This window comes from Parasteatoda tepidariorum, chromosome 3 (genome assembly GCF_043381705.1).
Source record: "Parasteatoda tepidariorum isolate YZ-2023 chromosome 3, CAS_Ptep_4.0, whole genome shotgun sequence".
NCBI classification, from domain to species: Eukaryota; Metazoa; Arthropoda; class Arachnida; order Araneae; family Theridiidae; genus Parasteatoda; species Parasteatoda tepidariorum.
In genome coordinates, this window is record NC_092206.1 from 57,836,008 (window position 1) to 57,848,948 (window position 12,941).

Below are 12,941 nucleotides of genomic sequence, written 5' to 3' on the forward strand. Positions count from 1 at the left end.
TCTTTACAATTTAAAAACTCCTTGAAAAAGTTTTTTTTTGCAATAACGGACCCTATTTGCACAAATTCATAAAAGCGGACCCTGGTTGAAAGAATGTGAGTAATTTTTTCACAATTTCACGAAAAACGGACCTTTCACAAAATGTCTGGACAGACCCCTGTAAACAATCGATTGTTATTGTAGTATGCGTTATTTTTTAATGTTCTATTGTTGAACGTCTTCTTAATAGTAAAGATCTGTTTTATGATGCGAAGATTATCATAAAAAACTAGCTAAGTATCTGACCAAGTTTGAGAAATTTGGCCACACACTGATCAATTCACACATTCAGGTTTATAAAACAAATTACATAGGATAAAAGTGGGTACTTAATCAAAACAAGCCAAAGTTACATACATATTAAGAATAAATTTATCAAATAGAATTATTTGCAACTCAATGAGAGCATTAAAACTGTTTGACTATCGTAAAAGTTTCATTTTATTTAAAAACGTAAGTTTAAAACAGGTAAAAAGAACGGATCGTTTAAAATTTGTTAGTTAAAAAACTTGTCTAAAGAAAAATACGCTTGGAGATAAATATAACATAAATCTCTATAAATTAGATTTAAAAAATTAACTAAAAATTTAAACACATGGTTTTTTAATGGTTTTAGGGGTAGCCTTATCTTAACCCAAGGCCTACGACCTGGACATTTTCATTTGCTACATAATTTTGAAACAACTTAAACGACTTTATATTATTTGAATTACAGAGTTTTCTTTCTTAAAAGAAATCAATTTTTTGAAAGGAAATAAAAATTTATAGCTAATTAAATTTCAAACTGAGTAATGCTATATTTCTGGAAAAAAATTACTTTTTCTAATTTTTATTTATGTAATTTTCAATACAATACATCATAAATGTTAATAACGAAGGCTCTGGTTTGTGGAGTAAAATTAAAAGGCTCTGTGAATCGTAAGAATTAAGCATGTTAAAAAGTTAAGAAATTAAAGTGGTAGAAAATAAAAATTAGTTTTCCTTGTTCAGCAAAAATTATATTTATATTAAAAGCAATTTTCGTGCAGTTGAGATACATTTTATCCCAATACAGCCTCATATTACTATTTATATAAAACAAGTTGAAAAGAAATTATAGAGTAATGTTAAAATAAATGAAAATTCACAACAGAAAAAGTTGGAACTATTTAGCCATTTCCATCATAGATAATAATCCATTAAATTTTAAAATTTAAATTGCCTTGTAAGATCATTTTATCTTAACTGACTTTATCGAATGTACTTTAATTTATTGCAATATCCAATAAATATTTTAGGACTTTCTTTCCGCTACAGAATGGATGTAACCAACAGAAGAGGCAAACTTCTGATTATTAAGCAAACTAGAAATTATTCAGGTTTTGGGATTTAAAAAAAAAACCACATTTATAAACAGTAATCTACAACAGCGGTTTCCAAGTGGTGCGCGGAAACCTAGAGTTCTGTGGAAGAGTTAAAATTATTTTATTAAGAATTTTTAATTTATTTATATCTAATCAATAATCCACTATTGATTTAATATTTCGGTAAACTTTATGAAATTAATAAAAGTAAAATACCAATGAAAAAAGAAATTCGCAAATAAAAAAATATGTTTCTCTAATAATCATTTTCAACATTTATAACAGTTCATTCTAGTTTTCCTTTCAAAGAAAACCAAAATTCTGCGAATTTCTTTCGTTTTCAGATTATACACCGAGAAAAAAAAATTATTTCTAGACTAGATAAAACGCCAAGACTACGAATTTAACTCTGGGACATAAAATTTAATTTATGATAATTAATGATAAAACAATAGAAAATTCATGCAGCTACAATACAGAGCTACATTGAATAAAACAGGCGATCAGTATATTTTGAATAAGCATAATTTAAATAATTTTAGGTACGAATTAACCAATAGAAGGTATAATTAACTACGAGAAAGCTCATGGGGCTACATTATGAAACCAGTAGCTTCGGGAAGTTGATTGCATAACAAATATTATTATGTATTATAAATTGAAATGTCTCTATTAGAGTTGGAAGACCATATACGTAATTTTGCGTCAAATAAAAGAAAGTTCATTTAAGTAAGAGTATGGGATACACAACATGCTACCCCAAAATGACAACGGGGGGCCATTTACCTTCAACCAAAATTAAATTGGAAAAACTTACATATCATAAGAAATTTTATAATAGTCATTTAAACTGATTTGAATGAACTTAGAAAAAGTACTGAATTTACAATACAAAACTTCAAAGTGATACATATTAATAGTCATAAGATTTCCAATCTATCGAAGTCTCAGTTAAAAAAATTATTTAACAAAAATCCAAACGAAACAAATGTTGTTTAAACTAAAACATAAAAGGTTCGTTTAAAAGTTGAAGAAGTAAGCATTGTGAAAATATATATAATTAATTTTACCGAAAAAAAAGAGAAGTTCTAGTTTAAATATTTTAAGCATAAGTGTGCAAAACCTTAAGAGTTTTATAATTTAAAAATGTAACACATATATTTTTCAAATGTTCCCTATAATTTGCTGTACTTTCTCTCTTTGTTCTTAAGATATTTTTATTTCTTCTTATTCATTACTACACTTATAAAAAAAACTTATGGTCAAAAGCAATAATGGTCAAATATGGTCAAAAGTACCAGAAAATGGATACATTTAGTGTTTCTGGCTCTATAGAGACACCATAAAACTCAGTAATTTTTATCGAAATGATTTGGAAATGATTTTGGTAAAATTAATAATAAAATATAATTTTATAATGGGTGAATGAAATTTGGTAAATGTGGTTGTAAAATTTTGGAAACCAGAATTACTGGTAAACCATTTTCTTATAAACGGAGAAATTGACAAGTGAATTATTCAAATACCGTATATTTTGGTCTTTATCACCAGAATTATGGTTCTTTTTACCAGAAATGTCATTACCATACGAAACGGTAACTTTATCAGAAGTTATTATCAATTGATTTAAATTTGAATTCATCGCGACCCCTGTTTAATTTCACTGCAACATTCTTCTGAGAAAGGTTATCCGTCCCTGTAACAGAGAAGTAATAAGTAGAACCAAGTTGCATAAAAAGTCGAAAAGTAATTATCAATGTTATCAGAAAAAAATTCAATCATAAAATTGATCGTTAATTATTGAATTCATTTCATTACATGGAGCTATTGAATGAATATCAGGCTTTGATAGTTTTTTTCCTTCAAGTTATAACTAGTCTGTAAAACTACTTCGATGAAACTATTCTATTAATTAGCAAAAACTTTGATTCTCCACTTAACAAAGAACGAAATCCCTTTTTCCATGATATATATTTTGAGAAGGAATATAGAAGATGTCCCCAATTACTTAAAACAAATATGCAAATTATTTCAATTTTTTATATTTTAATAGTTTAAATTAATACATTTTAAAACATCAGGCGATAATTATGATTTGAAGAACCAATTTTTATCTTTTGATTTAAATCCTTTATAATATTTAAAAAAAAAATTAGTAGTTAGAAGGAGGACAATTCTTACTCCATTGTCACAAAACGTGTTAAAGGACATAAAACTTAAAAAGAAAAAAAATATTTTATTCCTTAAAAACTAATAATTTCTTTTAAATATACAAAATTCAAAATAATTCTTAAGAACTACGTAACTGTTAAAAACAGTAATTAGTTCAACTTAAACATCTGCCGAGTGTTGTTTATTTCTACTTCAACATTAAATTAGAAAACAAGCCTTTCGAAATTAAATAAGTGGGGAAACGCATATCTTACTAGGATATTAATAATAAAATAGTTTCAGTATTTAAATTTAAAAAATTAACCAGAGCATTTGTAAGTCCATATAGATTAAATGGGAACTATAAACTTTATAAAAGATCATAAGCAATTCTAAAACTTGATAATGCAAAATTTCAGCAAATGAAAAATTTATCAAGGAGAGGAATTATAATTTAAGGTTATTGCTCTATAATGTTACGAGCAAATAGCATATTCATACTTTCTATCCGAAGTAATTTAAATTTTAAAAGCACAATTTACCAAAAATCATTGAAGGCTGTTCAGAATCCAAAACAATATTGCTTGTATGGCAATATTGCTTGTATTCGTACATCAAAATATTTCGCGAAAGTTAAAGCATAGGGTGATAAACCATATTTTTTTAAATAAAAAATGGGTCTTTGTAAATTACAAAAACGTAATTTTTAAAAAAATTGTTGTACGACATTTCGCACCTCAAATCATTGTAGGACAGTTCACAATCCAAAATGCGTCTTGGCAATGTTCGAACAACAAAATATTTCTCGAAAGCGATTAAAAGTAGCAAATGGCAATGAAATATTTTTGCAAATCGACATTTTTTTGTCGTCACAAATCCACCCATTGAAAATTTTATTCTTGTTTACATTTCCTCCCCACAAACATTGCCCGTATTATACGTCCTTTATTCAAAGCAATGACATGGGAAAGAAAATACTCACATGCATTCAACACTAGAGGGAAACAGGCCTAATAATGTAATAATTTTTTTTTAAAAAAAATAAAAAAATTTTAAAGCATTTATCAAGATTATTCTTTCCAAGCATATGCACACATAACCTCTTAATTAAAATTTAGGACAGGACTTAAAACTAAATAGTTTTCAATGGGGAACAGCCCATGTAACTGGACAGTCATTCTTTATTAAAAATTTATTTTTCTTTTAAAAAAAGAAAAAAAGAAAGAGAAATCGCACTAAAAGTGCATTCCTGAGACCACTGGAGAATTTTTGAAAAAGAACAGAGTGCTTTTCAAGGATACTGTCTAGACAACATTCCCGCCTATAATAGCAACTTTTATAAATTGTTATTTTTCCCAACGAAAATAAAAGTACAATGTCAGAACTTTTTTTTTTTCAAAGCATGCAACTTTGTCAGTATTGTTTACATAGGTTAATTTTTGTCTCATTTAAATCAATGGTAGTCCACTGTACCAATCAGTTAGTGATATAATGATGGTGAAATGATATATTTATTGTAAATGAAATCCATATAAAATATATATACAATAATAACGCTGCAAGTACATGGGCCATTTTAGGTGAAATTCAAATCCGTACCGCTAAAACGGATCCTTCAAAAAATATTACTCAGAAAAACTAACTTTTCAAGAAATTTTTTACAGTGAAAACAATTTTTTCACAAAATGTTTTATCTTAAGAACAGGTTCTTCATAATATTTTTTATTTTGAAAAAGATGTTTCATTCACAAATTTTAAACTGCAACTCCCTTAAAAAATTGTTTTTCACATTTTCACAAAAACATTTTTCATTTATTTACTCGATTTATAAAACGAGAATCATGGCAAAAATAGCTCATTTCTACAATATTTTACGATTCAGAAAAAGAGTACATTTCTCAAAAAAATCACAAAAATAGGTTATTTTCCCAAAAGCTCGGACAGACACTTCTTTTCACAAATCATAAAAACAGAACTCAATTTTTTGAAAATTAAAAGGAAATTTTTTACTAGAACAACTTTACACAAAAAATTGGAAGTACACATCTCACCTTAAATAATATTCAAAGTAATACATATAACTTGCGGCTGCTATCTATAGCGACCGCATTTTCAAGAAGAGAAAATTAATAAAGAAATTTTAAAAAAAAAGTCATAATTTGCAAAAGGATACTTTAAAGTTTTGTTCTGAACTAATTACAAGAAACATTGAAAAAAACAGGAAGAAAAAAAAAAACACCGAAATTATAACATAATTTTTTTTTACTAGAAAGGTACAAATTCAAAGCGTCAAAAGATTTTAATCTTTTGACATTTTGAATTTTTCAAAGAAATTTATTTTTTTAAACTAAAACATGTTTTAAAAAAACGTAATGTCAAAAGATTTTAATCTTTTGACATTCGTAATTTCTCAAAGAAATTAATTTTTTTAAAACTAAAACAGGTTTAAAAAAAAACGTAGTTCAAGGTTTTATTTAAAAAATAAAAAAAATAAACGTGCAAGGTAGTTATTTTTAAGCATTAAAAACTAAAAAAATTATTCTTCCAAAGGAAAATTAAAAATCCGCTGGTATTCACTGAAGAAAAGATCAAGTGCAAGATTTATTATTATTATTTTCAGCTTCGTTGCAATACAGATCAGGGTTCACAAAAACCCAGGTTTTAAGAAAAAACCCAGAGCCACTGGGGATTTTTTTTAAATCCAATTCCCAGGATATCCCGGGAATAAGTGGGTTTTTTCATGAAAAAACCCCATTTCACCCAGAAAAAAGTATTTTTTTTAAATATATTTTCTATGCCTACTTATATATACTAAATAAGAATAACATCCAGCATATACTGAAAAAATATTTTTTGATTATTACCAAAGGGATTAATGAAAGAAATAGTTATGAAAATAAATAACTATTTCAATAATTTTTCTACCTTTTAAATGTATAATAAATTGCTTAATGATATAGATATTGAAATGATTCCTTGTAAAATGCAAAGTATAGTATGTTACGTGATTAGTTTCAAATTACATATATACATTCATGAAATGAAATGCAAGTATCTTTTTTGCAGCACATGGCATGTTCATTCGTATTTTTCAATGTTTAAATTTTGTATAAGTCTTACAATGTAGGAAAAAATTATAAACTTAAAAAGTTTTAATTTAATATATTAATTTTTATAATACTTTACGACACTTTATAAATTAATGAAAAGAGATAATAAATTTTAAACATTCGTATTCTAAGATTTTACTGAACATGTAGAAATACTCATAAAATTTACATAATAATTATGTATTAATAAACATATCATGGACAACTAATATCTACAATAGGCATTCACATTCGATAAATAAGTAATTTCATTTTATGTTCTCTAAATAATTTAATCTTTCTTTTGTCATTGATAAAATTTTTACCAAGTAAAATATTAGCAAGCAATTATATATTAGCAATATTAGCAAAATAAGAATCAAAAAAATTAAATAAAACACATCTTTTGTACTCGTTAAAATATAAAATTAATCTTAATAGTCAGGACAATTTCATTAAACTAAAAATTTAAAAAGCCAGAAAGTTTTTATCTTTTAATTTTTTTAAATATATAAGCGTAAAAAAAGTTTTTTTGCTTTGCAGCTCCTAAACGATTTCATAATTTGAACTGAATTAGAAAATGTTCTTTCTCGTTTAACTGTCATAAGAAAAACAGTGAATAATTGAGTAATAAACTTTTAATTCATAATTTAAATAATGGTTCGAAATTCTAACTTTATCTTCAAACATGGATTTTTTTTGCAAAAGGTACAGTAGATGGAAATAGTTACAGTCTATAATAGAAATCTTAAAATAAAATGGGAATAGTTTAGTCTAATCTTTTACAATACTTATTCACTTAAGGCATTTTTTTTTAATTCAACAATTTATTTCTAAATTCACTGTCTAAAAATTTCATGTCAAGTTCATTTTGAAATATTGGATATAAATAATGTGTATCCATAATGTGTATTTTAACAAACTATGAAGAGTTTAAAATTAAAATAAATTATGTAATAATTTATTTGGATTAGTGCAATATGTATGCATATTACAGTTTATTTGTTTCATAGATAAGTAAGTAATTTATTATAATTTAGTAATATGTTTCTATTAATCAGGTACTTTACTTTTACTTTATGTATGTAAATTCATTTATTGTAAAAAAAAAAAAAAAAAAANAAAAAAAAAAAAAAAAAAAAAAAAAAAAAAAAAAAAAAAAAAAAAAAAAAAATCCGATTTTTGAAATGTTTTACAGTTTTGCAAAAAAAAAAAAGATTACTAAGTTAAATTTATCAAACAATAAATTCAAAATTTCAAAGAGCAATCATGTTTGATAATTACAACGAAAATTAGTTGGAAAAGATAAAATGTAAAAAAAAAATAATAATAAATAATAATAATTAAAAAACAACTGCACTTGGTATAAAGATGAATTTTTTCAAGTGGGCCGAATCTGGAAAAACCCACTGGGTTTTTCTGTGCTGGGCCCACCTCGCGGAACGCTTATACAGATACTTGGTAAATACTTATGTATAAATTTGTGCCTTTTCATTTAAGACAATTGTTAAGATATTACATTACAGAATGATTCGGTCATTAAAAAATTATTAACTATAAAACGCAACAATCACAGATGAACAGGATCATAAATAAGACGATCATTTTGGTACACCTATAGGAGTATCGATTTGGTTAATTAATGAGATATTAACCGACACATAAACATTAATTATAGCGACTGACACAAAAGCCAAATAAATTTTTTTCTAGGAATCCTCAACACCCCATAATTTAACAAATTTTAATTTTGACAATGAACACATACACACACTCACATTGTTCGTTTAATAATAAAACTATAAATGATTAATTCGTTAATTTTACACATGTTTATAACATTAACGCGCAGTAACGATGAAAAGTTAAAAATATTAGAATGAAATATAATTGCAAGATCAAAACATCATCTAGAAGAATTTACAAGATTAAACGCAGAAAGCAAAAGTTTGAGGGGGAAAAAAATTATATTTTGAATTTGACTTTATTTCGAAGTAAACAGAATTGGGGTTACACAAGAATTTTAGAGAGTATTATTTACTTAATATACAATTATTTTTCTTCAGATTTAAATCAACCATGCCGTTTTAAAAAAAATATGAAAGAGGCTTAGAAAAGGAAAATTTGTAACTCTGTAAAGTTTTGTAATTCTGTAAAGTGAGGTTTTTTCTCATCTTCTTTTAATTATTTCACCCTAGTTTAAATTTTTTAAGATAAAAATAGAGAGAGCATTGTTTAAGAGATTGTTTTACTTTTAGAGTAATGATAAAAACAAAAATATAGAACCAATAATTTTTTAACTCTTTTTCTTACAAAAATGTTGGAAGGAAGTTGAAAATACATTTTGACAATGTCTTTATTAAATAAATAATCCCAAGAAACTAAAGCTGTGAGCGGGTTTCATTCCCCCTTTACATTCACTTCTAGCAAGTCTTGAAAATGGGCGCCTATTTTTAAAGCCCTTGAAACATGTCGACAGTTATTTCATATTTGTTTATTTTTGAAGCGATTGAAGTTTTCGATCAGGTAAGGTATGCAATATTTAATAGAAACGTTTTTAATATTTTGCAAGCTGCTCCTGAATTATAGCTATGGTAAAATTGACTCATATTTTTATCTATTAAACACAAAATCTAAAAATTGGCTTAAAACGAGATACAATGCTTTCAAGAGTCATTCCAATCTTATTGGGAAAAGTCCTGATTTTGAAAAATATACCCATAAATTTTGGAATCTGAATTTAGCCTAGAAATCTGTTTCGTTAAACCAAAGCTTCGATATTGTGAAAATTAGGTCCTGTTTATTAAAGAAAGTTAAAAAAAAAATGCCTTTAAAAGAGTTGTAATTTTGAATTGTGAATGAATGACATCATTAGTACGTTTAATTATTTCGTGAATGGTCTGTTTTAATGATAAAAATTAAAATTTTATTAAATTTCGTGTGAAATTTTTGCAATTGCTTTTACCATAATTACATTTTTCATGAAATCTATTTGTGTTAGGACAGATTTTCCCAGACTCTTATGATAAATTTTAATTAACTTTTCACAATATTTTCTCCAATGTACTAGCTTATGAAATATTAACCGGTGTACAATCAACCATATACATTTTAACTAAATATAAGTGGTTATAGAGCACGTGTTTAAACATTAGAGCTTGTTTTATACCTTCACTAACAAATTAAACTTAAAATAGAAATTAAAGATTTACATTGAAAATGTAATTAGGTTTAAAATAATTATCGCAAAATAAGAAAATTATTTGATAAATAAAAGTAAAATAGTAGATTATATTACTTTCTATACATCTAAATGGTTTTTATTGATTGATTTTCTTATCTTTATGATGTGCATTCACAAACTTATACAAAAATTGCTCTTTTTCACTAACAATGTACAATTAAAAGAACATATTTGATTAAATGTGCACTTCTTATTGCAAACCAAATTATTCATATTAGAAAAATGTCTTAAAATAGACAGGAAGTTTAGACAAAAACAGTTGCACAAGAGTGGAAAACATTTTTCTTGATATTAAAAAAAATATAACTGATTAAAGAAAAATTCCATCTTCCTCACAGGATTTTTAATTTTTTTTTCTTTGCGTTAAAAGTTAAAAAATTTCATGACTTTCTTCAGAAATCAAATTTTTTTCCAACTTTTTTGAGTTATCCAGGTTACTTAGATACTAGGAAGGGCTCACTATATACTCGGGTGCACCAAAACAATCGACCGTTATTTTAAAAAATTTATATATATATATATATATATATATCAGGGATGCTACTCGCAAAATATCAAATTGTCTCACCAGAAATTGCATTTCGTCTCNTTTAACTACTTTTTCCTCAAACGTAAAAAATCACTTTTGATTTTAAAAGTACATTTTGATTTGCTTAATAACTTAAATTTATTTTTTACTAAATTAAAGAGTTGATAAAATGAAACTAAGATTTTAGGTTAATTTAAAAGAGTTCAATTAAATGAATAATGAATTATCATTAGAATAAAAATGCAATTGTCAGAAGATACTATAATGAAGGCATACGTATAATTTATACTATAATAAATATATATTTTTTTATAACAAACTTGAATATTACTTTGATAAAATACTTTACAAAAAATAATAACTAAAAAATTAATTTATTATTTAATGATTTTTATGTTAATTAATACTATGAGTGGTATAAACAACTTATTTAATGCTTGATGAATTTAATCGATTTATATGCAATATTTTATTTTACTATTCCAACATTTTTTTATTATTCATTAGATATTTAGATTTAGATTTTCATTATACATTCATTAGATTATTCATTATACATTTTTTTAAAACTAGAGAAAGTATTTAAATTAATCTATGGATAACATGATCCAGTTTCCCTTCACATCACCAAAAGTAAAAACTACGAGTCATACATACATCAGAAATAGCTTTGTAGTTAACAAAGGGATAATTATTGTGAGCATGATGTGATTAGATAGATTTTAATATTTTAATTAAAAGAAATATATTCTTATGGAAAAAAAGCAACTTTTTTAATAAAATAGTAAATTTAAGATTTAAAATATAATAGAATGAAATTGCCTGGATTTTTCTCAAACTCAGCGATAAGCCCTGTTTATATAATTCATTTTGTCTAAAAAAAAAGACTTTTATATTTCATACGTTTCTAAACTTATCATTACCCTATCTTGAAAGTGTCCAACCATTTCTTTAAAATAAGCCTTTTTAGAGCCAATTATAATTCTTAAAATTTTATGGTTTACTCTGAAAAACCATTAAATGAAGAAAAAATTCTCTTAGCAAGTACTTGAAACTTGGTAAAGATACTTAATAATTCAATATACTAGAATTTAAAAGCAAATAATTTTAAACAAAAAATCTTAAAAACAATATAGATATTAGTACCAAAAAGAGGGGAGGGGGAAAGACACAACTGCTAAGAATATCTATATAACTGCCTTAAAGTGAATATTGTTATTATAATATTGTATCTCAGAATATTGTTATTATAATAAAGCTATTTAGTAAACTGATGAATATATATTTATAGTATACCTTCGGAAATGACAGTTTCCTTGACACTGACAGGTTTTTAACAGGTTGACAGCTTTTTAACTGTTTTGATAAAAACGTCACACTTAAAACCCCGTGACAAAAACTGTTAAATACTTCAATGCTTGATATTATGCATTGGTAAAAGCAGTACTATTGATATTTTAAATAGCACATTGCATATTGTGTTTAAAGTCAGCTATTAAACTATTTTTTTTTAAATGTCTTGAGGGGGATAAACCTCTTATAACAGTTGAGAATTCGAATTACTTAAAAATTGAGAGTTTTGTGTCGTACAATTAAACATCCATTAAATAAAGACCCCTATTTGGTAATAAAAAATCTATTGGAAGCTTTATAGTTATAAAAGTTGTAAGATGTAAAGTAATGAAAAAGTTGTACTGGATAGTAGGTATTCTAATAAAAGGAAAAATAATATGAAACATTCTCTAAATTAACTGGACGATCATTATCTTACATAAAAATTTAGCTAAAATAAAACACAAAATCTTAAAACACAAAATTTAAATTCGTAGAAGAACAGATTCCTCCTAATCCTTTAAGATTTTAACGTTAAAATTTATGCCTTTTTTAATATATTTTTTCTTCAAATCATTCTTTTTTAATTTTATGCATTTTTAAAATTTAAATTTTATGTAGTTGTAGGACTTTACGAAATATATACTAATAAATAATTAATTAAAAAATACTCACAGGATATAAAAACAAAATTAAATATTTCCAGGCAATTAATTTAAAAAGTTAAAAAAGTCAAATAATAATTGCAAAAATTTTTATTTCATTTAGACTATTTAAAAATCACTAAAAGATGAGAGCTCTCAAATAAAATAATACAAAAAAACTATAAATATAACATTTAAAAAAATTAATTTTCTGCTTAAAATTATAATTTTTACTTCATAATTTTTATTAAATTTGTAATATTGATATATTAGCATAAATCCATATTTATATTTATACGTTAATTTAACATTGTAAATGTACAATTTAAAACTTCATATGCGTTATGATTTCGTGATTATCATTTCAACTTTTGTCAAATTGAAAACCAGTTGTCATCAAAAACTCAACATATATGGTTTATATGGTTAAACATATATGGTTTACTGAAAGTATAAGCCACCATATGTAACAAAATATCTGCTGGAAACTCCATATTTATAAAATTACTAACAACGATTTAAAATTAACTCATAATATCAAGTTTGAGTAATGTGATATTTTGAACAATA

The 12,941-nt window shown here is 24.9% G+C and overlaps 1 long non-coding RNA gene across 1 annotated transcript in view; it reads right to left on the reverse strand.

Annotated features, from left to right (window-relative positions):
* Nucleotides 1–12,941, reverse strand: part of LOC107436716 (uncharacterized) — a 486,858-nt gene that overhangs the window by 97,623 nt on the left and 376,294 nt on the right. The gene's annotated exons all lie outside the window — the stretch shown is intronic.